Raw genomic sequence first — 24,934 nt, forward strand, 5'->3', positions numbered from 1 at the left:
AATTTGTCTATGATATCCTTATTCAGTAGTAACATATGTTTTTCAATCATTTTCGCGATTTCACAAACTATATAATATAAATTGAAAATGATAACTTACCAACAGATATATTAACTCAACTCCTCACAATAATGTAAAAGTATGCACTTTTTAAACACTGAATTACTAAAATCGGGAATCGGAGGCAAATTCTTTTAACCGTCGTAGACCTGCGTTGTAGGTGGGGGGCGAAAAAGCCGCAAGGGTATTGCAACAAGGCATTAATGATTGGCCGCATGAATAAATACATTAACTTATTTTGATAGCCTTATATCAATGTCCTTGGTAATAATATTAATGAAGGAACGTTTTGGCTAATGATTCTGAGCCTAGTAATAATGATTCAACTGAAATAGGATGAGTAACATAACCTTATTACAATCACCCATTGAGCATTAAACGATACCCTTGATGATTAAAGGTACATAATATTGATCAACCTATGTTCATTAGCACAATACATATTTTCCTCGTTATAAAGAAATTTTACCAAGTGACAGTGAATTTTACATAAAATTAATGATGAAAATACATTACCATAACGGATCAGGTACCATCATAATAATTATTACGTTGATTATTCAATCACGAAAAGTGATTTACATGATCACTTTTAGTCATTGTCTTGAAAAAAAATACATTGTGCCAATGATTTTCAGTTAATCACTAGTGATTATTGATATCAGGTCCAATTTTTCTTTCTGTGAACGTGAGCTATTGGCGATGATCACACACTTCAGACCACAACATTTCAGCTGAAAATTCATATTAATCACAGCCCATAGATCACTTACTTGGTTGCTTTCCATAAAAGATCCAGGTAACAGACTCGCTAGGTGGCATCTAAAGCTTGAAGTATATGAATAAGAAATCATATACAAACCCGGAAGGGTATATAAAAATTCTAGCGCACTTTCCAGAAAGAAAATCAATTCCACGGGAGCTTCAATACAAAACGAATGTAAAAATCTCTCATCTTCCACCCGGAATTAGGGATCGAATACTTGTTCTTCACCAGGTATAGAACTCGAAATGATTTAGACTCTTCAAAAACGAATATTACTGAACCCAAGTCAGAATTTTCTATTTTGGAATTTCCACGTTCGAAGGACATACAACTAAAAATTTATTGAAATATTATTAGTACACCAGACAAAAACCAAACGCCCCAGGAACACTCCAAGGAACTGTTGGAGCTCGTCAGCTGAGGTTACAAAGTGAAACAAAATTTAGGCTCGTGTACTTGAAAAATGTGAAAATGGAATTAATAAACATAAACTCTTTCAGTAACACTCGAAACTCGAAACAAAATAAAATCATTATTGTAAGGGGTGTATTTTCAGAAAGGATTAATTTTTTTAATAATAATAATAATAATAATAATATTCATTTGCCATTCAATTTGAAATACAAATAATCTTAATTAACGACAAATAAATATAGTCCCCGCAGAAGGATAAACCTGTGCGTGGGCTATATCATTTTAATATACAATAGATTATAATGAATGAAATATAAAAATAACGTTTCTTTCAGTATGAATAAAAAAAGCACCAGCAAAATTGTATACAGATATTACATTAAAATCATATATAGTCAATATGAATAAAAACATTTTGCATGAACAAAAAAAGCACTAGAAAAATTGTATACAGCTATCACATCAAAATTACATATAGTTAATATAAATAAAAACATTTAGGTTATATAATGAAACAATCACAATAGGTACATTACATCGAATATCACTCACACATCAATCAAACAAACACCCTATTTTTCAAAAGTGAAACAAACAAGCAAACCATGGAGAAGTTGACCTACAGATTTCCCAACTTTAATCACATACATTTTCTACAGACATTTATACATTGTAGTAATATGTATTTTTCTCATCAACATATTGGTGTATCTGTACTCCAGGCAAACCGGAGATCCAAGCTTTAAGCTTATTTTTGAACATATTAATGCCAACGATAGTGCTGGAATAAGATTATACAACCGAGGAGCTAAGTAAGTATAACACTTTTGTAAAGTATTTTTCTGTGATTTTGGTACATAGGTTGAATTCATTTTGTGGCGAGCTGCATAATGGTGTTTATTTATTTTTGTGTTGCCTTATAACAGTTTTGAAGAAGTAAAGTTGCTGCTCCCCAAGAAACTATCCCATAGGAGAGGTGAGTTTCAAACAAGGTCTAGTATAACATTAGCATTTGAGCTATATCTACATATCTTGAGCTATGTATTTCAATCTATATGTAACACAACGTAATTTTTTCACCAAATAGTCAATATGTGTATCCCATTGCAAATGGGTTTCTATATATATATATATATATATATATATATATATATATATATATATATATATATATATATATATATATATATACAAAGAGAGATTTTATCGAGTGGGTATGATATAAAAATCAAAAATGAAACAATTAAATATATATATATATATATATATATATATATATATATATATATATATATATATATATATATATATATATATATATATATATATATATATATATATATATATATATATATATACCAAGATACTTTTTTTTATTCACATTATTATATTTTATAAGTAGTGATTTGAATCTTGTTAAATGGCTAGCCTAAGATGTAAAGGTAATGTAAAATGTTTTGGCCATATTAATACTCAGTAGTTTACTTCTGAACCATTGAATTATAGCTTTGAAATTTTCTTCAACTTTTTCTTTCAGACAGCTTTACGTTTCCTATTTGTAAATGACTACTATGTCATCTGCGAAGCTTATTATGCCCCCTTCCACATCTAGCATAAAAAGATCATTTAGGTAAATATTGAAGAGAATTGGACTCAGAACTGTCCCTTGGGGTACACCATATTGTACTATTCGAGATTCACTGAGTATCTTTGATTTTCACACATTGGTTCCTTTCATGGAGATAACTATAGAGGAGTTGGTGATATGTTCCTCTGAATCCAATACTCTCAAGTACCTCTAGAAGTTGATCATGGCTAACTGTATCAAATGCTTCCTTCAAGTCTACAAATATGCATAGCGATGGTAATTTTTTGTCTACATATTTACTGATTTTCTATGTAAGAATTGTTATTGCATCTTCAGTTGATTTTCCTTTTTAAAATCCGAGTTGATTGTTTGAAGATTTTATACTTTGTTAAGGTATTTTTCAATGCGTGATTTCAAGATGGTTCCGAATATTTCTACAAAGTTTGTAATTACGAATATTGGGTGGTAGTTGTTGAGTTTATTGCCAGGCTTGAATATTGGTGAAATAACATCACATTCGAATGGAGCTGGACACACTCCACTACTGAATGACCAGTTTATTATGTATGTCAATGGTATTGCTAGTTCTTTTGCTATTAGTTTCAGCTCTAAGAGTGTCAATTCCGGGGGATATTTTGTTCTTCAAGTTCTGAATAACTTGCAGGACTTCACATTCATCAGTTTTTTCTAGGAAAGAAGAATTCATAATTTTGGTTTATTTTTTTTCAATTTGGTCTTTCTTGTATTTCATCCGCCAAGATTTTTGGAAGAGAAAGGTTTTGGCTTTCCACTGCTCCATCTTCATACAAAAAAATGTGGGAGAAATGTTTCGAAACAAATACTTTGAATGAATACTGAATTGTACAAAAATTTTTTTTTCTATTCAGTTTGTATTCCAAACGTTCGTTATGGAATTGAATCAGATGTCATTCACAGGATTGCTACACAATATAGTATATAAAAGAGGTAAAATTTCATTCACACGGAATAATATCATCCTCACAGGTGAACATCCGATGTTTCGGCATAAGACACTTACCTCATTAGCTTTTCAGTACCAAATCTGGATAACAATATAGGAAAAAACAAATTTTTTTGTATAAAGTAGAAGTAGAAAGCTGAAACCTTTCTTTATTATTCGATGCATTGACAAAAGGTTTATATTCATATGTGAAAACTTGATTTTTCATGTAGTTTGCTTTATTTTTCATAACCTTTTTGTTGATTGTATTTAGAAATGATCCAAAACTCAGTGGAATTGTATACTATGGACAGCCAGTATTACGAGTACATTTGTTCAGAATATATATAAATGTATTACATACATTCGACCAAAACTCTACAATTCTTTACCTCCGTCACTGAAATATATCAGAAATTATACTGAATTGAAAATAGAATTGAAAACATTTATCAAACACAACTACCAAAGAATGGAAACAATACTGGATAGTTGACTAATTCACTCAATACAATGTCACAAGCTGTTGTTTCTGTATCTTCTTTCGTATTTTATGCTCTTATTATGCTAAAAGACCGCTTATCATTTTCGTCGTCCTTCTAGGACTTCCCAGAACCAATTAGTAGGTTTATCTTAGTTTGCAAATGCATTGGATTCGTGGCTGTAACATAAGCTCGGCTTAGATAGCCACGATCCTTCATAGATGTGATTTATAGTTCTGTAAAATAAGCTGTAATGGTATATATTTCATATTAATCTGAATTGAATAAAATTGATTTGATTTGATATCGAGGAAGAGCCTCAATTCATTACCTCTTAAAACAATTTCTGAAGAATTTCATTAATTACTTATCAGTTACTGAGACCACAATATACATACAACGATCAGGGCCATCTCAAGTAACAAAGTAGTATCAATGAATCGAAATTTATTTATTTGTTCATGCTGTCTTCAGATTATTTCTCGAAATATTATATAATAAGTATATGTTGTATATTTATTATATATATAATATACTTCAGTATTCTCATTCCTTACACACAGGCAGATCATTTTGCCCTGTAAGATGTATTTTATTTGGTCATTGTTCATTTCTATATGTACATGAATATTTACTGTAAACAAAAGAATGTGAATGAATACATATCATTATTATTATTATATTGTAGCATTGGGTGAAGTCGCCTCTGAAAAAAATGTTCACCGAATAGATATATCTATATTCATAATGTTTTAAACAGAATGCCAACAAATAACAAATTCAGGTTAGTAATTTCATTTATTTTCAATACTTTGATTGAAAAATCAAACCGCTCATACATTAACCATAATAATCCATTTATTAAAATACAAAATGCACGTCCAAATAATAACATTAATTATCTAGTCAACAACAATTATTGTTATCAAAAAAATTTTGATGAATACAATTATACGGGTATAAAGGTGTGGGCATTAATTGTTTTATAGTTATAATCGATATAATTTATGCAGATTTTGTGAAATTCAATGTAAAAAATCAATAGGTTATTCAGTGGCATTAGCCCTTGGAAGAGCCCTTGGAAAATATCAATAAATTTAAATTGAACTTCAGTAGTTAGCTTTGATTTCTTTGCTATAAACGGAGATTTTCATTGATTAGAATACAATGACATAAAGTTACTTCGGTAGGATCCAAACAACCATACTTTTGTATGAAAAAGCCAGAGCAAGTAAAATTCGAATCTACTTTATTCGCATGTGAAGGTTAAAAAAATATTTTTTTACACAGAGCAGACAGTTATAAATACAGAGAGAAGACTTGAAAACAGGTCGACATTAATCAGTATGACGTAGATTGTGAAGCATACGAATTATTCATTTCTGAGCAACAAAACCCTGTTAATATTTGTTGCATCTCTCCACGGGACCATATTATAAAATAGAACAGAATTCACGAGAACGTAGGAAACGTAGTGTAGAATTTTTTACTCATTACATTCAGTTTGTCCTGGAGTTCCAAAGGACTGTTGGCTTCTTCAGAAATAGAAGTATCATCGACAAAAAGAGCTATGTTGTGAAAAATCATTTATGTATAACAAAAACACTTTAATGAAATGAATAAAACCACTTCTGTCTAATTAGCACTAGTATTTTATTTATACGACAGGTTTCGGGTTTAACAAGTCATCAATCTCACATATAACAAAAACAGTAATGTACCTAGGACTGAGCCTTGTGGAACTTCAACTTCCAAGTCATAGGTATTCGAGTTCACATTTTCCTATTTTACATACATCTTTCGAAATTTAATGTAGGACATAATCCAAGAATTCCAATTGCACTTAGCTTATTGGCCAATAGGTATATTGAAGTCTATAGATTCAAAAGCATTTGATAAATCAAGGAAGAGTGCGGCCACAAACTTTCCCTTGTCGATACCTTTTTAGATGTTTTCCAACAAAGTTGTAGTCTCACTTTACGTCGATCTATCGGTGCAAAATCCATTTTGACAGTTGTTAATTATATTATTTAAATGAAATGAGTAAAAATAATAACACTTTTGTCTAAATACCACTGGATAATTTTATTTATACTACCGGTTTCGGATTTGATCACATTATCAACTATAAAACTGAAATCTGAATTTTGAAACATCGATTCTATAGAATTTTCAAGTATGCTGCAAGGACAGGTATTTGAGAGACATGATGCCAACTCAAAATACCATCCTGAAAATTCTAGGGGTTGATAAACTCATGAATTCAAGATAGGAGACCTACATAAATCAAGTTGCTCGTTTAGGGGTATATGTTTCTGGTTTTTAATTGATTTGTTAATTTCCATGGCCTCCAATAGATTCATTTTTCTCTCTTTATTACATATATGTAGGATTTTGAGGTTATCTTCATTTATCTTGTGGTTTGATTCTTGAAGATGTTCGTACATTGCAGATTTGTTGTCCAAACAGACGTGTTCACGCAGTCTTATTTCAAAATTTCTACCGGTTTGGCCTGTATATACTACAGAGCATTCGCCACACTCTATTCTATATATTCATATATTTATATATTCATATATTTTATATATTCTATATATTCATTCTATTCGGTTTGGGTTTTGCATTAAGCAGAGTTCTACCTAAATTATCATTACTTGTGGAAGCTGTTGAAATTTTGTATTTGAGAAATAATTTTGAATATCATCTGAAAGTTTACCTGAGTAATTGATGCTACTGTAGGTACTTGACTATATTGTGTTCTCGACAGTTTGGGTATAATTCACTAATAAGTGTTTTGTGAGTTCTACCTGATATTATCTTCTCTATTAGGGAAATTGATACCTGACTGTTCACTGCAATTTGCTTAATTATTTTTATTTCATCTTGGAAATTCTTTTCCGGTAAAGGCATTGCGAAAGCTCTGTATATCATTGACCTAAACGCGGATAACTTATGTGAGAGCGGACTGAAAGAATCTAAGGGAATTGTACAGTCTGTGAACGTGTTTTTCCGGTAGATATTGAATTGAAAACCATTAATAACTCTTGAAATATTCAAATCTAAGAAGTTAAGCTCCTTGTTTTGTTCGATTTCTTCTGTGAACTTAATTTTGTTATGTAGACAATTGAGAAAGTTTAAAAATTGATTAATTTGTCTGTTAGAACCATTAACACCAACCAGTACATCATCAACATATCTGAACCAGAACACAACGTGTTTCTGTGAAAGGGGGGTATTAATTCCTCCATGGCCTTTTTAGCTTGCTGGGAATACATTTTGGTGGGATCATTTCTTAAAATGATGACATCTAATGTATCCACCAATTCTTGCATTTTCGAAAAGTACTTTTTTTCTTCTAGACATACTATGCTCTTTCCTTTGTCTGCTTTGGTGAAAATAAGTTTGTTAGGGGTTCTTTTTTCCGTTAAGTCCTTTAAAGTGTCTTTTATATTCCTGGGATGGCTGGGCGATTGAGTATTCTTAATTATTTCTGCTACTTTGTGAAGGAGTGGGTTATCCAGTTTGTTGTTTGAGATAGCTAGTTCAGCTTGTACCCCTATGATGTCTTTCATGTTCCTGTTGTCTGGGCTGGGGTGGGGTGGGGGGGGAATTTTGGCCCTTTTTCTAGCAACTCCCTTTCTTCATTATGGAAATCGGTAAATATATTATCATCAATCACACAAAATTATATAATGTTTCGTTAAGAAAGGAAGACGTTGTTCATAGACACATGCTCCAATTACTTTGCTCAGCACACTAGAAATAGTTATTGGCCGGCAGTTGTTAATCAACAATGGATCATTTCTTTTCAAAATAGGAACAATTTTTCCAATATCTTTTATATAAATATAGAAAATAGTTCCAACTTTCACAGATTAGTTGATGATATATATGCAAGTGGTTCACATATATACTCAGAAACGGTTTTGATTATTTTTATCGAGAGACAGTCCTTGCCTATGAAATTATTACTTTTTAGTTCAAGAAAAACATTGTGAACTAGCTCCCAATGGCATAACAAGGTTAAAATAAAAACTGTTCAAATTACCAACAACATCAATAGTCCCGGAGTTTACATCCTTAAAATATTGTTTCAAACTATTTGGCACTTCAGTTGAACAGTGTAATCTGATCGCAGAAGGATCGTTTTGGTTGCGCAAAACGTGATCATTTATGTCGATCGTTCAAATGTTGGGGCATCCACTTTTCAAGCTTTGCGACCTTTTCAATACGTTTCGAACCATCGAAAACCGCATGAGAGCTGACGTCTAGTTCTTTCCCCATCCCACGCACCGTTTACGATTGGGGCTTATCTTCGAAGCTGAAATCTCCGGAACGAAATTTCGCGAACCAATGTCGAACTGTGCGTCCATTAACACTATCTGTGCCAAATGCCTGGTTGATTTTTTTAGTTGGTGAAGGCGGTTGAATTCTCACTCACAAAAATGCTTCTTCACTAGACTACTCGAATAATGAACAGTGTCGGATATATCGTCCCATCAAACCCATTCCATATCAGTTGCCTATCTGTTGAGATCTGTGCCTCCATAAAAATTTTGGCGTCTTGCTTGGAAATGATCTCATTTCGGATATAGTATACCGAAATCTTACCAGTTCATTCACAATTTTGGGTGGTACTGCATTGATCCCTTGTCTACTTTCTTGTAAATTTTTTCTACGTATACAAAACAGTGGCACAGGCGCTGATTCTACTAGGAAACGCACATTTAAAAAAAAGCTTTGTCAATTCTTGGCTATACAGACTTCTGAGGATTACCGCTCATTAGGGGATAACGGTTGGTCGATGAAAAACTATATTCAAATGCATTTTTTAACCCACTAAAGTTATTTCTGTTGTCACCTTTTCTTCACGAAATATCCTCAACACCTCTTGTAATATTTAATGCTGTTTTCGAGCTAAGAATTTGGAGCATCAGCGATACTTTTGCTCGTTCTATTACGAATCGAAATCAAATTATAATGTGGAGAAATCTCGAAACTATAATTCAAATATGCATACATTTCGAAGAGGGGGAAATTGAAAATTCATATTGGGGTGTAAGATGGAACCCTATTGTCGCATTTTATCACCCGCAGGCGATGCAGATATACTATTTCTGATTTCGAGTGTATGTGGATTGTTACTTTATCATCTGTTCCCTTTTCATTGCGCCACTCTACCTGCCGAGCAACTTGTCAGTCCCTCTTGTCTCTTTGATATTATAATTTGGAGTTTCGTTCCATGCATATGAGGTTGTCAAGCGGGAATAGTGGAAAATTGTTGATATTTTCTGGTAGAAGATTCATCACTGACTTTATGTATGGAGGGTAATTAATTCGTTCTTTTAATATCATAGTTGTGGTGACAAAAATATAATGCAGGGATTGTATGACCCAATATGAAATACTATTTAGAAATTATCTATTTCGTTTTGATTCATACGAGAGGAAAAATATATGTTTCCAATGTGGAAATGAGGAATAGAAATAGTTACTTTCAAATACTATATAATTTCATCACTAGAACTAGAAAAAAATAATTCCATAAACTTTTCGGATGTTAAGAATAAACAAATCAACAACAAAATGTTTTGGAAATTCACCACTAACCAACCTGAAACGACAGAATCATTCTAATCACCCTCATCAAAATAAATTAACAGCTTATGATAGCATGTGCAGACTCATCAGTATCCGGATGTCCACAGAGAATTTATTAAGGAATTAATCTTGAAAAAACAAATTGCAGCAAACAACAACTTCCACCCGAACATGATGATTCATCTCAACAAAAACAGACCATTAAGTATAATACATCAACAATAACACTAAAGCTTGTTGCCCACTTGTCCGACACAGCACAGCACGGCACGGCACGGCCCGTCCTGTCAAAGTACATATAGGATTGGAACAATGAAAATGAATAGACAACCGCCCACTACCGCGGCACGGCACAGCCAAGAGCGTCCGCCGCCGGAAAAGATTCCGGCTCTCCGATCCTGTCCGGCAAATAACGGTACGAGCTGCCAGCATCAACTTGTCCAAACGAAAATACTGGAAAAGTGTCTTCTCGTCTTCTTTCAGGTCGCGGAAAAGATAAGGAAACTCTCCCAGATTTGCCCTCTTTTGAATAATGGAATGGATCCACATTCTTCTTTTTTGTGACTATTTTCTTCTACTTTCAATTATTCGGCCACTATAATGACTTCTTCGTCAGAGCTGCTACTGATAGACATGTTTCTGTTATCGCTCGAACTCAACTGAAATTCCCTTGAAATCGAACAAACAGCACCTTCAGTATGCTGGTTGTAGCTGGACAAGTGGACGACGGACAGCGCCGTGCTGTGCTGTGCTGGACAAGTGGGCGACAAGCTTAACGCATACAAAATACCTAAACTCTGGTAACAAGTTTCTTTCAGGTCAAACTTTTTTCTCTGCCTCCAAAAATATGAACGTAGTGTCATTGGATTCGGATTAACGTATAGATGATTCTAAAAAAAATTCAAGTGCCACTTGTAAAACTGAAAAAAAATGCGGTTTGATTTTATGCAAATATCTCAATAACATTATAATTTTCAATCTGCCAAAATAATAGTATATTTATGACATTAAAAATAAAATAAATACAACAATAAAAATTAATTGGCGCTCCGGGGCGACTTCATTGATTCCAGTGGCGCATTTGCTTTTTCAGCTGCAGGAAAACCCGGAAAAACCTGCAGCACCACATCATCTGAAGATCTTGATCTAACAATGTTCTCTCTCTCATAAAACAAAATGTAGGGTGTCTCCAGAGGCTCCAATAAATTCAATGCATCGCCAGAACACTTCGTGACACGACTATCGTCAAACTTAAACCAGTCCGTTTCTTCTTTGACCAAGGCGTAATAATGACCACATTCAACGCCAGAACCACAGTGAACAATGACTGCATGAATATTATAACAGTGGTCTACTAGGTTGAAATATTCATCTATTTCGAACCTTCCAAAGAGTTTCTTGCTTCCGTTAGAGGTTGAGTCTTGTTTGAATATCATCAGTGTTATTATTAGATTGACTGGTGCCTCAGCTATACTTGTTTCCTTATAACAGTCAGTTAGTTTGGCGCATGTTTGACAATACAGTTGATCATCACCTGTTAAAAATTCCATTTTCAGATGATTTAACAATAAGCTTTGCACGGACTGGTAATTAGTCGTATTAGGAAAAGCTAGATGAAGTTCCAGAAATTCACATAAGTTTTCAGTACTTCTTGAACATTTACCACAAAGTAAACAAGTGAGGATTTTTCCAACAAAAGATTTACAAACACAAGATGAGATGGGTTGTACGGAATCATTCAGTCCAGAGCGGCTGGGAGTATTGATTTTGCTATTGTTTTGCTCACGAAGAGTATTCAACAAGAACCCCAAGAATTCGGAACAATCCTCTTGTTGTCCTAACGAGTATCTCAATAACTATTTGACATTTCTCAAAGTTGAAAATAGATACGAAAAGAGGAGAACATATCCAAAAAAAGTAACTTCCGGAACTGTAGGACCAATATTCATAATTTTCCCAGTGGGTTGAAAATACGTCTTACAACAGTTACTCTGGCTTGCGCAAAACACACCCACTTTGGACCTTCAAGGAACACATATTATTTCAACTCATCAAATATGCATTAAATAGCACAGGTCTGTGATGAAAAAATTGTAGGATATTAACTAGTGATTTTAACAGTATTTTGTATGTAGATTACGGAAAAATTAGTAAAAAAATCCTATCACCTATAGATAAGTCACAAATTTCACCTGAAATTTTCCTATTGAATGGGTTCGGTATGGGTTCAATGTTTCTGTAGTATATAGCCTATATAAGCTATAAATTGAGTCTGAATTATGGAGCTTTTATGATGAACAAGTTACTACACAATGTGAGTGTATATCTAAGATAAAATACGGTTTTAATCTATTTATTCCAATAGCAAAACGAATCTGAACTGGGAAAATCCAGTTCCTACTGAAACAAGGCATATATGTGTCAGTCTGTCTGCCCCCTTCCATTAGCATTAGACAAAGAAGGAGATTGTTTCAAGTATCTTTCTGAAAAGTTTCCTGGTCTATCCGATGCTAAACTAAAAGGAGTCTTCGTTGGGCCTGATATAAGAAAACTTTTAAAAGATGAAAGCATTGTCATTAAAATGGAAATGAAAAAAAATGCCTGGTATTGCCTTGTTATAAGGGGTTTTCTTGGAAATAAAAAGACCCAAACTACAAAACTTTGGTTGCTGAATTGATACGAAACTACAAAATGTTGGGCTGCAACATGAGTGTATGTAGTCTTTACTATATTTATATACATGCACTAAGACATTATATCCTGACATGTTCTATACCCTAATGGGTCCTTTGAATGAATAAACTGATTTGATTTGATTTGATTTGACTTTCACGAAAATCTAGGGGCTGTAAGTGAGGAACAAGGAGAACGGTTCCAAGAAATGGAACGCAGATAACAAGGTCGGTGGAATGTTAACATGATGGCAGACTACTGTTGGATGTGAAAAAGGGAAAATTCACACGAACACATCCAAATAAGTACCAAAAGAAGCTTTGACGGAAAAAGGAAACGTTTTTATAAAGACTTATAATTACTTTGCAAACACTTGTGTATCACTATTATGCTTAGTATAGCTATTTAGCTATTGTTCTTTTGCTTTTATTTCATATCAAAATGATAAAAATAAATTCACAATTCCTCATTTTTTTGTACCTTTTCAATTATTTCATCCTTATTTTGTAGGCAAATCTTACGAGATAGATAAAAACAAATGTCAGTTTTGAATTCAGCCCAAAAAACTACATAAAGACCAGTTAACGAAATCAAAACAATTTTCTGAAAAGTTTTTTTTGCAGACCTGTGTAATCATTAAATATACATTAAAGTATAAGTTTGAAAATATCCTTATAGTACAAAACTGCAATAACGTTACAAATAAAAGTGGTAAAAAACATAGAAAGTTTCAATTCTCTTTTCTTCAATATGATTTTACTGTGAATTTCATCGATAAAAAGTGTATTTGGGTCTATGCAAATTTTCTGTCTGTATCTGTTGAATTGGTAGAAAAATGTAATGTGGATTATTCGTATCCTTTCTATATTGACAGTCAGTATTCAACATCAAACAAACAAACAGTCTGTTACTGGATTATCGAGAAAAAATTAGAAAGAGATTTGAAACTATCTATCATTTAACGTTTTAGGAATAACACTTAACCTCAAGAGGGGTTTGAATCTTGAACGTTGCAAATATTCGTTGAAAGTCTCTTCTTTGAAAATAACATTGTAACGTTTGCCATACTGGGTTGAAAGTTTCAAACGTGATACCCTATTACAATCAGATGAAGTTCAACAATTATTGTTGCTCAGTTCACTTTCAGGTCCCTCTTCTCTTATTGCTTTTTTGAAATTTTCCTTATCACCACTCGCGTAACCTCACCCAAATTTCCCCTAATATTATTCACCATGAGCCTGTCCTGGAATGATGTCGATGTAACTCGATACTTTAAAATATAGACCGGCACTTAAAAAACCTCCATCGGTATCATTTTTCCGAGATAAAATCATTCGTATGCGTATGGTTCGAATCTATATAGAGCACTTTACATATGAAAGGCCGTGTAATTACTGATGCGTGGTGCATATTCCATTTGCGAACATGCACTTTGGACATTATTTGCTTTCATTTCGGCGATCATTTCTCGTCATGAAAGACCAGAATATCAATGTTTAAAGCTTCAGTTGAAATTCCCATTCATTGGCGTAAGCGCTATTTACCAATTATTTTTGTGGTGCCTTCTTTTCAATTTTTCAACTGAGGAATAAATGAACGAAAGCGAAACACTTTCATTTCCAGTGGCGATGAGGTGGAAATATTCAATACGTCCTGAGAGCGAAACCTGTACGAAAGTCGCGAGAAATGAGTTGTCTAGTCTACACCTCGTAGCTTGGAGAGCTGAAGCTAGTCAGTCGAACCCATGTCATGAAATTATTTACAGAAAAAAATCTTTTCTATAATCTCAGAAACGTGATTGTGCCAAGACATTTTGCTATCCAATGTTTCATCCATCGAATAATAATAATAATACTCACAAGAGGTAACAGCAGTGAAGAACTCTCTCCGCTTCAAGTATCAGCACAAATTCCGACAGATCTGGTCATCAGAACTATTGCTGTGAATATGATTGCCGTTCCAATCTTACTCTGCTCGTTAGGAGTAGTGAAATAGACCTGAGGAAGCTGTATCAACTACATAACGAAATGGTACTGGATGGAACCTGTTGAGTCATCAGGAGTTCGGATCCCCTTCTATGCATGGTACACAACCATGAAAGAGCAGGAATTGGTGTATTTCTCCTCAGGGCAGCTGCACGAGCAGCTGGTGGAGTCGGTTTAGTTTTAGACACTGAATGAAGTGTGATCACAACTCTGTCACAGAGTTGAAACCCACACAGCAAAAGGACCACTTAAAAGCCGCGGCGATCGCTTCACTCCTGCGGCAACACAATGATAAGCCAATGCATGGAGTCTTCTTCAACAACTTTGAACACCTCGGCTTATCAAAGCGCCTGATCTTCACAGGTCGAGTGGTCTGAAGTCGGAAACTGAGGGGTCCATCATGGCCTGACAGGAATTTTAGTCGGACAAATGCAGAAGGCTGTCAGTCTTGACTCAATGCGCTTACTTAGGGCACATGCCTCTCGGACCCAGTGATCACTCACGCCACGGTGTGGGGAGTGATTATTGGTTGATTATGCTGGCGCGCCCTCCTGAACGTATCGGTGCTTCAGGGGATAGGACCCGATCAGCGCATTTCGTTTCAAGATACAGAAATTATTGAATCAAATCAAATGGTGTGCGATATTTAGCTGAATCTGTTCTGTCATTCAACTAGTTAGGTTAGGTCCAAAGTGAGCAATCCACCGCAATCCGTGGTCTTTCAGGTCAAATGGAAAAAGTACGGCTCTTTCTAACTCTGAAAACCTGATTCGTTCTCCAGCGGGGCAGGCACAAAGTATGTGCTGTGATGTTTCATAATTTTCCAAACAGAGGCGACACATACTGTCTTCCAATAGTCCGAGTCTCTGCATATGATGATTCAAATGGCAGTGACCTATAAGAAGTCCTGTTAGACATCATTTAACTAACTACCAATGAGCAAATTATAATAATACAGAAGAAAATTAGTCAGTTGAGTTTCAAAACAGAATGAATTGGAAGAAAAAACAAAAACGAAATAGAAGAACGAATATGAATGTCAATATTTGCACAGTTTGGTGAAAACCGCGATACTGCGAGTGTTCCTGAGACTAAGCGAGGAAGCATTAAAAATTTTCACTACAGAGTATTCATAATGGTGTTACTTAAATATATAGCAACTTCAACTTAGAGTAAGACTTTCGCACCAAATGAGCAACATACTTTCTGAACCTCGGGTTATTGTCGATGAAAATGCCTTAATTTTTGCCGTTAGATTCAAGCTTTTATTATTGATCGTAATATTGAAATCCGTTTCATTTATTATTTCATCACGGTCTTTACCAAAGAAAATTATTTTAGTTTTGTTCTCATTCCATGGTGATTGAATCATCATTAATATCAATCGCTGCCAGAAACCTCTGTAAATTTAAAAATGAAAGCTATTGTGTATCATCATTATGAACCTTACAATGGTTCAGATGACAATGAGAATCAATATTGTACAACAAAAATAGTGGAGGTCCCAAAATGCTATCTTGTGGCACGCCTCTGACTTTGAAAGTTGATATCTGATCACCAATTATCACTCTTCGTCTTTTGGTGAATGAATAGCTCTTGTGGAAAGAAGTTCTTATCATATCACACCCAAAATATTTCAGTTTTTCCACTAATAGAGAACGGTTCAAGGTTTCAGACATCTTTCTGAATTCTGTCACAAATATTTTCGCAGAGAAAACTATTACGTTTATAGCTTGCTGTAATTATTGGTAAGTAAACAATTAAAAATAAATAAGTATCAGTTTTGTGACTCGTTTTTATTAACATATTATTAAATATGAGAATGAATTTTGAATAATCAATCTATTACATAACACAATTTATATGATATAAAAGCTTGTTGAGATATTCACCTGTACAGATAAATAAAAATACAATACACAATATGAGATGATACCTTGATCTTTATTTTTTTGAATTTAATTCAATGAAAGCTTATTCATAAATATTTTTCCACTATTGATTTATTTCTAAATGGATTGGTCGTAATTAACTGAAATTTCAAATGATTCAAAATCGATCAAGGAAACCCAAAGGGAAAGATTTACTAATACAGTTTTCATAGAAATGATTTTCTGATGTTGGAATTATTAAATACTGCGAGTCAGAAAATATATAAAATATAGTATACGAAAAATGTAAAAATTTGTTTAAACCGGAATGAGACGGCGTGCAACAAACTCTGTTTGTAATTCGCATGTAGTCAAACAACAGAACATCAGCACCATGCCACGACAACGAAGGGATGATCAATAAGCCAGGCCCTGGCGGCGGTGTACGGTTTCTATGGAAACGAAATACTACCACAGCCACCACGTTACCGCACGCACTTTGAACGGCAAAGAACTCAACTTGAAACATGTTTGGAAGTGAAATGAAAAAACATGAAATTTTTTGCACTAAGATATGAGCACTAAGATATGGGCTTTCGTACTCTGAATATATTTTCAGATCCAGGAGTTGATGAAGGATCAAAGTTCAATCATGTGCTGGAGGAGAGCTGGGACGGATCCAGAGGGGGCAGGAGGGAGCCCCGGCGCCAGTTTTTGGGGTCACCAAATGATGGGACGTCAGAAAAATCATCAAGAATAATAATGGGTTCATAATCAAAAACATAAAAATCTATTTCAAGTTGAATTACTCAATAAACATACGTTCAATTGAGAAACAATGAATTTGTAAAGTTTCAGTGCGAATTCTGAATGAGCTACATTTGTGCGTAGGTAGCCACAAGTTCCGCCTTAGTCAGTAATCAATCAGGGTGCCAAACTTGCGTTCCATTCAGGCGTCTGGTCTTGATGAAGTACCCGCCATCGTACTCAAAAAGTGTGCAAATGAATTCGCACCAGTATTTTGCAGACTTTTTGACCTGTCTTACAAGGTAGGGGTTTTTCGTCGTTGTTGGAAGATTGCCGATATTCAGCCTGTTCCCAAAAGGACAAGAAAAATCTTCCAAATAACTATAGACCAGTCGCTTTGCTATCAGTGACATCAAAAATCATGGACAAAGCCGTAAACCACCATATCCTTAAATATTTGGAAAACTTCAACATCTTGAGCGATGTTTTGTATGGTTTTTGAGTTGTGCTGTCAACTGACACGTCAGTTGATGACACATCAAAAAGAGTACTTCGACCTTGCCACTGAAGATGATTGCCGTCGTTGCAGTCGAAAAGTTTGGAGATTATAACCGAAGAAGACCACGACAAAACCCGAAAACCACCCAAAACATTGACGCCAGCTGTGTAAGCCTATATTCCTATATCTTGGGCGATCATCAATATGGCTTTCGGAAACAAAGATCAATAGGCGACCTTCTATCGTATGTCACCCATATTTGGAATAACGCAATCGAGAAATATGGAGATTCCAGAGCTGTTGTGCTTGATATTTCTAAGGCCTCTGACCGTGTGTGGCATGAGGGTTTGCTGGGCAAACTTCGGAGCCATGGTTTGTCGGATCATTTTTGTGTATGGCTCCCCAGTTCCCTGAAAAAACGTTTCCTGCAAGTGGCAGTCGATGGATTTCTCTCGAATACTTTAACTATCTTTGCTGGTGTTCCCCAGGAATTCATATTGTCTCCGACCCTCTTATCATTGTATATCAACGACCTATTGGAGATGAAGAAGAATTCAATATATTGCTTTGCTGACGACACACTTGTCTCGTCATTTCATTTGGATTCCAGGACATCAGCTACGGATGCACATCTTCACTGGCAGCAGGAGGTTGCATATCTTAATGAGAATCCAGAAGTTATTTCGAATTGGAGTGAAACCAAACAGGTTCAATTCAATGGCACAAAAACCCAGGCATCGGGACCCAGGATTGCTTCTCCATAAGCACTTTCTGCACTTTCTGCTCCGATAAGTTTGTTGAGAAGAACAGAAAACTGTACCCACCTCAGCAACTTTTGATGATATATAAAGCACAGATCAGACCTTTTTTGGAGTAACGTTCTCATGTATGGAGCTCCACCTCCAGGCATACCCTGAAGCTGCTGGATTTCATCCAGAAAAGACCACTTGATTGGAGACGTGAACTTCACTTGCAACCTTGATAGTCTGGAACATCAATTTGTCTCTCTTCTATAGATACTTTCATGGGAAGTGTTCAAGTAACTTGGCACATTTGATTCTACCAAGAGCGGTACATATCAGAAATACGCGACGAACTGTCAGTAGCTGCTCATCGAACTGCACTGTTCAAGAACTTTTTCATTTGAAGAACTACTTTTATGTGGACTGAACTTTCTGAAAACGTTTTTCTAAATGGATTTAATCTCCAGCGATTCAAATCCGATGTGAATCGCTACTTTTGCGCAGGCACCTTTCTAAGAACGCCTTAAGGACTTTTCTGTAGTGCTTGTGTTTTGTCTTTTAAAAAATGAAAGCCTCCTCCTTGTTATCATTATTATTCGGGAAATGAAAAATTATATGAACTGTATTGTTTGATGTAAAAAAGTTGTGCTCTGTTTCAGGTACAAATAAAGTGCTTGGAAAGTGGAAATATCTCATTGATAACTGCCACATGTCTCAACTCACATAAATGAAATCTACAATTAAACTTGTCCCAAAACAAAAATAACTCAAATTGTATTGAATAATGGTGATATAACGAAGAATAAACAGGTCATTTCTGATGAATTCAATAAACAATACAATGAAATAGGGCAAAAACTTGCTGACAAAATCCTAAAACCCGGTTCTTTTAAAGACCAAACAGTTGAAATCAACAAAAATATGGTCTTATATCCCACAGACACTGAAGAAGTTTTACGAATAATACAAAAACTAAAACTAAAAAAAAGTCCTGGACACGACGGTTTTACTGCAGAAATGTTGAAGCATATAGCAGATTTTATAACAGTCCCTCTTACCCACATAATTAATAGTTGCTTCGAAAACGGAATCTTTCCAAACATTTTGAAAACGGGTGTTATCAAACCGCTCTTCAAGAGTGGTAATAAACAACAGATTCCGAATTATAGACCTATTTCTCTGATATCACACATACCAAAATTTTTTGAAAAAATAGTAAAAGAAAGAATGACACATTTCATGAAAAAACATATAATCCTGTCCCAACAACAGTATGGATTCAGAGAAGGAAGATCTACAGAAGATGCAATATTGGAACTGACGACTCATATCTACACTCGACACCTCCAAACCGTTACTCTGCATTTTTATTGACCTTTCCAAAGCCTTTGATACTGTTTGTCATATAAGGCTTCTTGAGAAACTGGAAAAAATTGGCATGCGGGGTAAGTCGCATGATCTATTGAAATCGTATATCTCAAACCGTAAACAAGTAGTCGATATTGATGGTGCAGTAAGTACACCAAGGACGATTACCTACGGGATTCCCCAAGGTACGGTCTTAGGCCCTCTTCTGTTCACCATCTATATAGACAGCCTATTGAAACTGACCTCTGAAGGAACTATTCTGAGCTTTGCAGATGACACAGCAGTATTTTATAGTGACGATACATGGAAACAACTGAAAGCGAAGGCGGAAAAAGATTTCAATAATATTAATAAATGGCTTTTATACAATAAACTAACTTTGAATGTGGAAAAGACCAAATACTTACCCTTCACCTCCTATACTAACAGTTTGCCGAATATGGGGCCATTAAATATAAACCAGAATGTATCAATTCCAGAAGCCAGCTCCATTAAATTCCTCGGTATAAAAATTGACCGATATTTGAAATGGGATTTACATATATCGTATCTCACAAATAAACTTCGAGGATTCATATCGAGATTCAAACTCTTGAAAGAATACCTTGATATCACCCATTTGACAACTGTGTATTATAGTTTAGTTCATTCCCAACTTTCATACGACATAATAGGATGGGGAGGAGTAAATGACACACACTTAAATTGCCTCAATATTGTACAAAAAAAAAATTCTTAAAATCATCTTGGGCAAAGGAAGGATGTATCCATGCGATAATTTATACAAAGAAACTGGCATTTTCGATGTTAGACAACTCTATTGCCAAAAAATGTAGAAAATATACAAAAATGAAATTAAAATAACACGCTCGGATCACCGATACAATACTAGGAGACAAAAACATAGTGTTGTGGTTCCGAAATTTATCAAAACAGTGGGACAGAGGCACTGCAGCTATCTGGGTCCAAAAACTTGGGATTTACTACCTAAAACCATAAAACTAGTCAAAACTACGTTAAGTTTAAGAAAACAAGTACAAAATTGGCTAAATAGTTATGACAGAGATATATTCCAAAAAATTATTTTACTGTAAAAACTGCAAAAATTCATACCTGTTATGATTTATTAGTTATAACAAATTGTTTGTCCTATTCAAAAGACAATGATATATATCTCTAATGAGACTCTAGATGTGACTTTTTACCGACTGTGATATTTATCTCATGTGATACCTTGCATAAAACTGTAAACCATCTATTGGTGATATTTAGATAATTTCTAATGTGATATATGAATATTATGTTCACTGAGATTTCAAACCGATCGTGTTATTCACTTGATCTGGATGTGACATTTTTACCGACTCGACTGTGATATTTTATCTCATGTAATATCTTGCATGAAACTGATAACCAATCATTGTGATATTTTAAATATTGTATTATGTGCTACACGAATGTTTTTTTTGTCATTTTTTTAATCTTTTCTGGAGGCTATATCACGCACAAGGAACAATCTTGCGATTGTTTCTTCAGTGATGCCATTATTTATTCATGCAGTAATTCAATATTGTAATTTTTTGATAAATTAACATATCATTATTATATTTTATATATATATATATATATATATATATATATATATATATATATATATATATATATATATATATATATATATGATGTGTTGTTTTTCCGGGTGTTCATCCGTTGTGTACTATTCGATAGTCTTCTATCGAATAGATGAACACCCGGAAAAACAACACATCATATTCTACCATCCGTGAAAACCTACATTGTATATATATATATATATATATATATATATATATATATATATATATATATATATATATAATACCCCATATCTAACCCATCAGTTTCTATGGTACCAAAAGTAACTTATCCTCTGTTCAAACGTTATCATGAAACAATAAATGAAATACGTTTTCGGTGAAAAGTACGTCCAGAACCTAAATCAGATCAATCAAATGGAACAAAAGAGCGAAAGAAACGAAGAGCAAACAAAATGATCCGTAGAAAAGAAATCAAAGCGGATATCACAATATTAAATATCTTTTAATTTTCCACTCTATTAAACTCCAGATACAATTGCTGAAAGTATTCAAAGGGATAACGAGATAATTCACTTGTGCTTCAACAGAAATTACACCAATTTGTGTGGCGCTGCTCTGCGGCGGGCAGATCAACTCCACTCGTTTGCCCGGATTCCTGCTTTCGGAGTCACCGGATTGGAACATATTCCTCTCGTGTGTAGAGAGGCACGGTTGTCAAATCTTGTGTTCTCGTTGCAAACTTCGACTTTTTCAATGTTAATTTACTCCAATGGGCGTTTTACTAACGCCAATTTCATCTGAAATGATAACTAGAAAGACTGAGAAGTTTTTTGTTTGGCACTAGTTTGGCACTAGTTAATTTCCAAAATAAAAAAGTCTCCACGTGAAAAAATTAGTCCAAAAGATCTGAACAAACTTTCTGTGAGATGAAATTCGAATGTGAACTCATTTGCTTACATAAAACTGAATTACCAATCAATTCATCACATTTCTGGACATATGACAAACCAAAATGGAGGTTATTGCGATACCCAGTTAACAATTGATAACCGTGTCTTGTTTGAAGTTCTAACTTCTCCAAATTTGAATCTGACCAATAAATCATACCCAAAAAAGGAGCAGGACCTGATTTAGTACCCTCATCTATTTACAAATATTCCATTTGGTCGTATTCTCCAGAATTAAACGATACCTGTGGATACCTATCCACGAATCGGGTAGTATAGGAACAGACCTTCATTACTGTGTAAAATATGTTGTTCAATCACCTGTCAGCACTTTTTTCAAAATCACTGATTCGAAAGCAGCACGGATTGATATATATCTGGAAAGCCAACCGAGCTCAACCTCCTAAATTCTATATCAGATATCCTGGAAACTGGTCATGAAGTATATTCCAACTACACTGAAGTGTACGAAGCGTTTCATAAGGTGAATCATTAACCCATTGTAGACAAGCTTTGCTTTGACCTATCACGGCCAGTCCTGGAGTACAACGAATATTATTTTTATGAAATAATGCAAGTTTTCACAGTAAATAATTTAATATACAGAGGCATTTCAGTAAAATCAGGTGTCCTTCAAGAGCTTCATTGAAGTCTCTCGTTATTTAACATACTTATAAATGATTTTTTTCTGCTTCCTCGGGGCCGTCTGACTTGTCCATTTTTTTGTCCAATCTTTGTCTGTGTACTAGTCTACACTGGTCTCTCGCTGGACGTAGGTACGTCATATTCTTCTGGACATAATTTGGGGATTGTCGAAGAATTTTTAGACACTTGTGATCCAAAATCGCACATTCACATAAAATATGCCAAGCTGTTTGTGCTCCTTTGTTGAATTGACTACAGCAGAGTTTCCCGTTGTACAACACTATTTTGTTCAGGTGTCCTCTCAATGGACAGTGGCCAGTAAGTAACTTTGTAATTGTTCAGAGTCGATCCCTGCTTTGTTGAAACAGTTGGTTCTCTTCTCGGACTGTCCCTCTATAAAGGTTTCCCAGTGTGTGTAACTTGTTGTTTTCCCAGTACTTTCTATGTTTCTTCTTTATAGGCTCATTCCTATATCTGGTTTCGTACCAAAAATTTTGGCACCCCCATAGCTGGTTCAGGACTTACATATGAAGTTAAGGCTCCGTGTCTGGCACACTCCTTAGTACAGAGAGTCGGTTTGTTTTCATGACATACCTAATAAATAGTTAACTAAAAATCCCTCACAGCTATCACATACCAAAAGCATATGTCGTGGTTTTTGTAAAACCTTTTGCAAGCTTTGAAGAAAGGAATGCCAACAAAATTGATAAAGCATACAAAGCTTGAATGACAAAACACAAATTTAATTGAAAACTGAACAGAAAACTTGAATTTCGACTATTTTTATCAACGTATATCCAGAAATTATCGGAGGCTGAAGGTATAGGTCTCTAATTGAGACTTCAAGATGAGTTAATTTATTAGAAATTGTGTCTGAAGACTGTTGGAGAGATACATACGTACTAGAAAATGAATATTTCGAAATATTCAGCTTTTCTAACTACTTACGCCGTTGGTAAATGCCTGCCGGAAAACAACTATTTGCCCGGCTAATACCAGGCTGGATATTGAATCATATCCGACAGACATGTATGCAAGATACCTCACAAACGTTAGTCGTTAGTCTCGCAGATATTTTTTGTTTGTCCGGCACCAGCATTATTATTTGAGGTTCAGTTCCGAGGTATCACTTCTCCTTATCATGAGGTATGTAGGTGAATTATTTCAGTATGGTCCTACTGCTGGATGAAAGAGAAACATCTGTGAGACTAACCTTTGTATCTTGCTTAAAAGTCTGTCGGATATAATTCAATATCCATCATGGTATTAGCTAGAGAAGTAGTTACTTTCCGACGTGGCATTCACCAGGACCCACGGTGTAGGTAGTGAGAGATGGATATTTCGAAAATTCATTCGGAAAAATGTATTTTCTAGTTATCTGGAAATATTGAATAAAATGTGAAGAAATTAATATTTAAAGAGTTGTCTGTTTCTTTCTAGTTGGAAATATGGATGAGCCATTTTCATCTCTATCAGGACGTCTCCGAAAACAAAAAACTGCAAAATTTTAATTTTCGTGTCATATTAGTTTTCTGATTCGTCATTCAGAATCTATGTTTTGTTTCACAAAAAATTTATTGATGAGATCAGGAAATTTTCATTCAACTCTTGACAAAACGGCGATATTTTTTCCACTGTAGGCACATAGCTTCTTCAATAAAAATCTCGAAATTAGGTGTAATTCAAGTACTTTTCAGACTGATTTCAAATTATTTTTGCAATATTAAGCTTCTCCCCTCTTTTTATTGTACATCGACGATTTATTGCAAAATCCAAGAATCCAATATATTGCTTTGCTGACAGCAGCACACTTGTCTCGTCATTCCATTTGGATTCCAGGACATCAGCTGCGGATGCATATCTTCACCGGCAGCTGGAGGTTGCAAATCTTGATGAGGATCCATGAGTGATTTCGAATTGTGGCGAAACTATCCAGTTTCAATTCAATACCACAAAAACCCAGGCATCGCTTTTCTACAAAAAAATAAACGTCTCCGAACCGGATAT

At 34.6% G+C, this 24,934-nt stretch overlaps 1 protein-coding gene across 1 annotated transcript in view; it reads right to left on the bottom strand.

Annotated features, from left to right (window-relative positions):
- LOC141485751 (uncharacterized) overlaps positions 1 to 24,934 on the bottom strand; it is a 198,978-nt gene that overhangs the window by 67,814 nt on the left and 106,230 nt on the right. The gene's annotated exons all lie outside the window — the stretch shown is intronic.

The sequence above is a fragment of the Leptinotarsa decemlineata genome, unplaced genomic scaffold (assembly GCF_025532065.1).
Source record: "Leptinotarsa decemlineata unplaced genomic scaffold, Ldec_3_MD MMD2_tig00026336_RagTag_RagTag, whole genome shotgun sequence".
NCBI classification, from domain to species: Eukaryota; Metazoa; Arthropoda; class Insecta; order Coleoptera; family Chrysomelidae; genus Leptinotarsa; species Leptinotarsa decemlineata.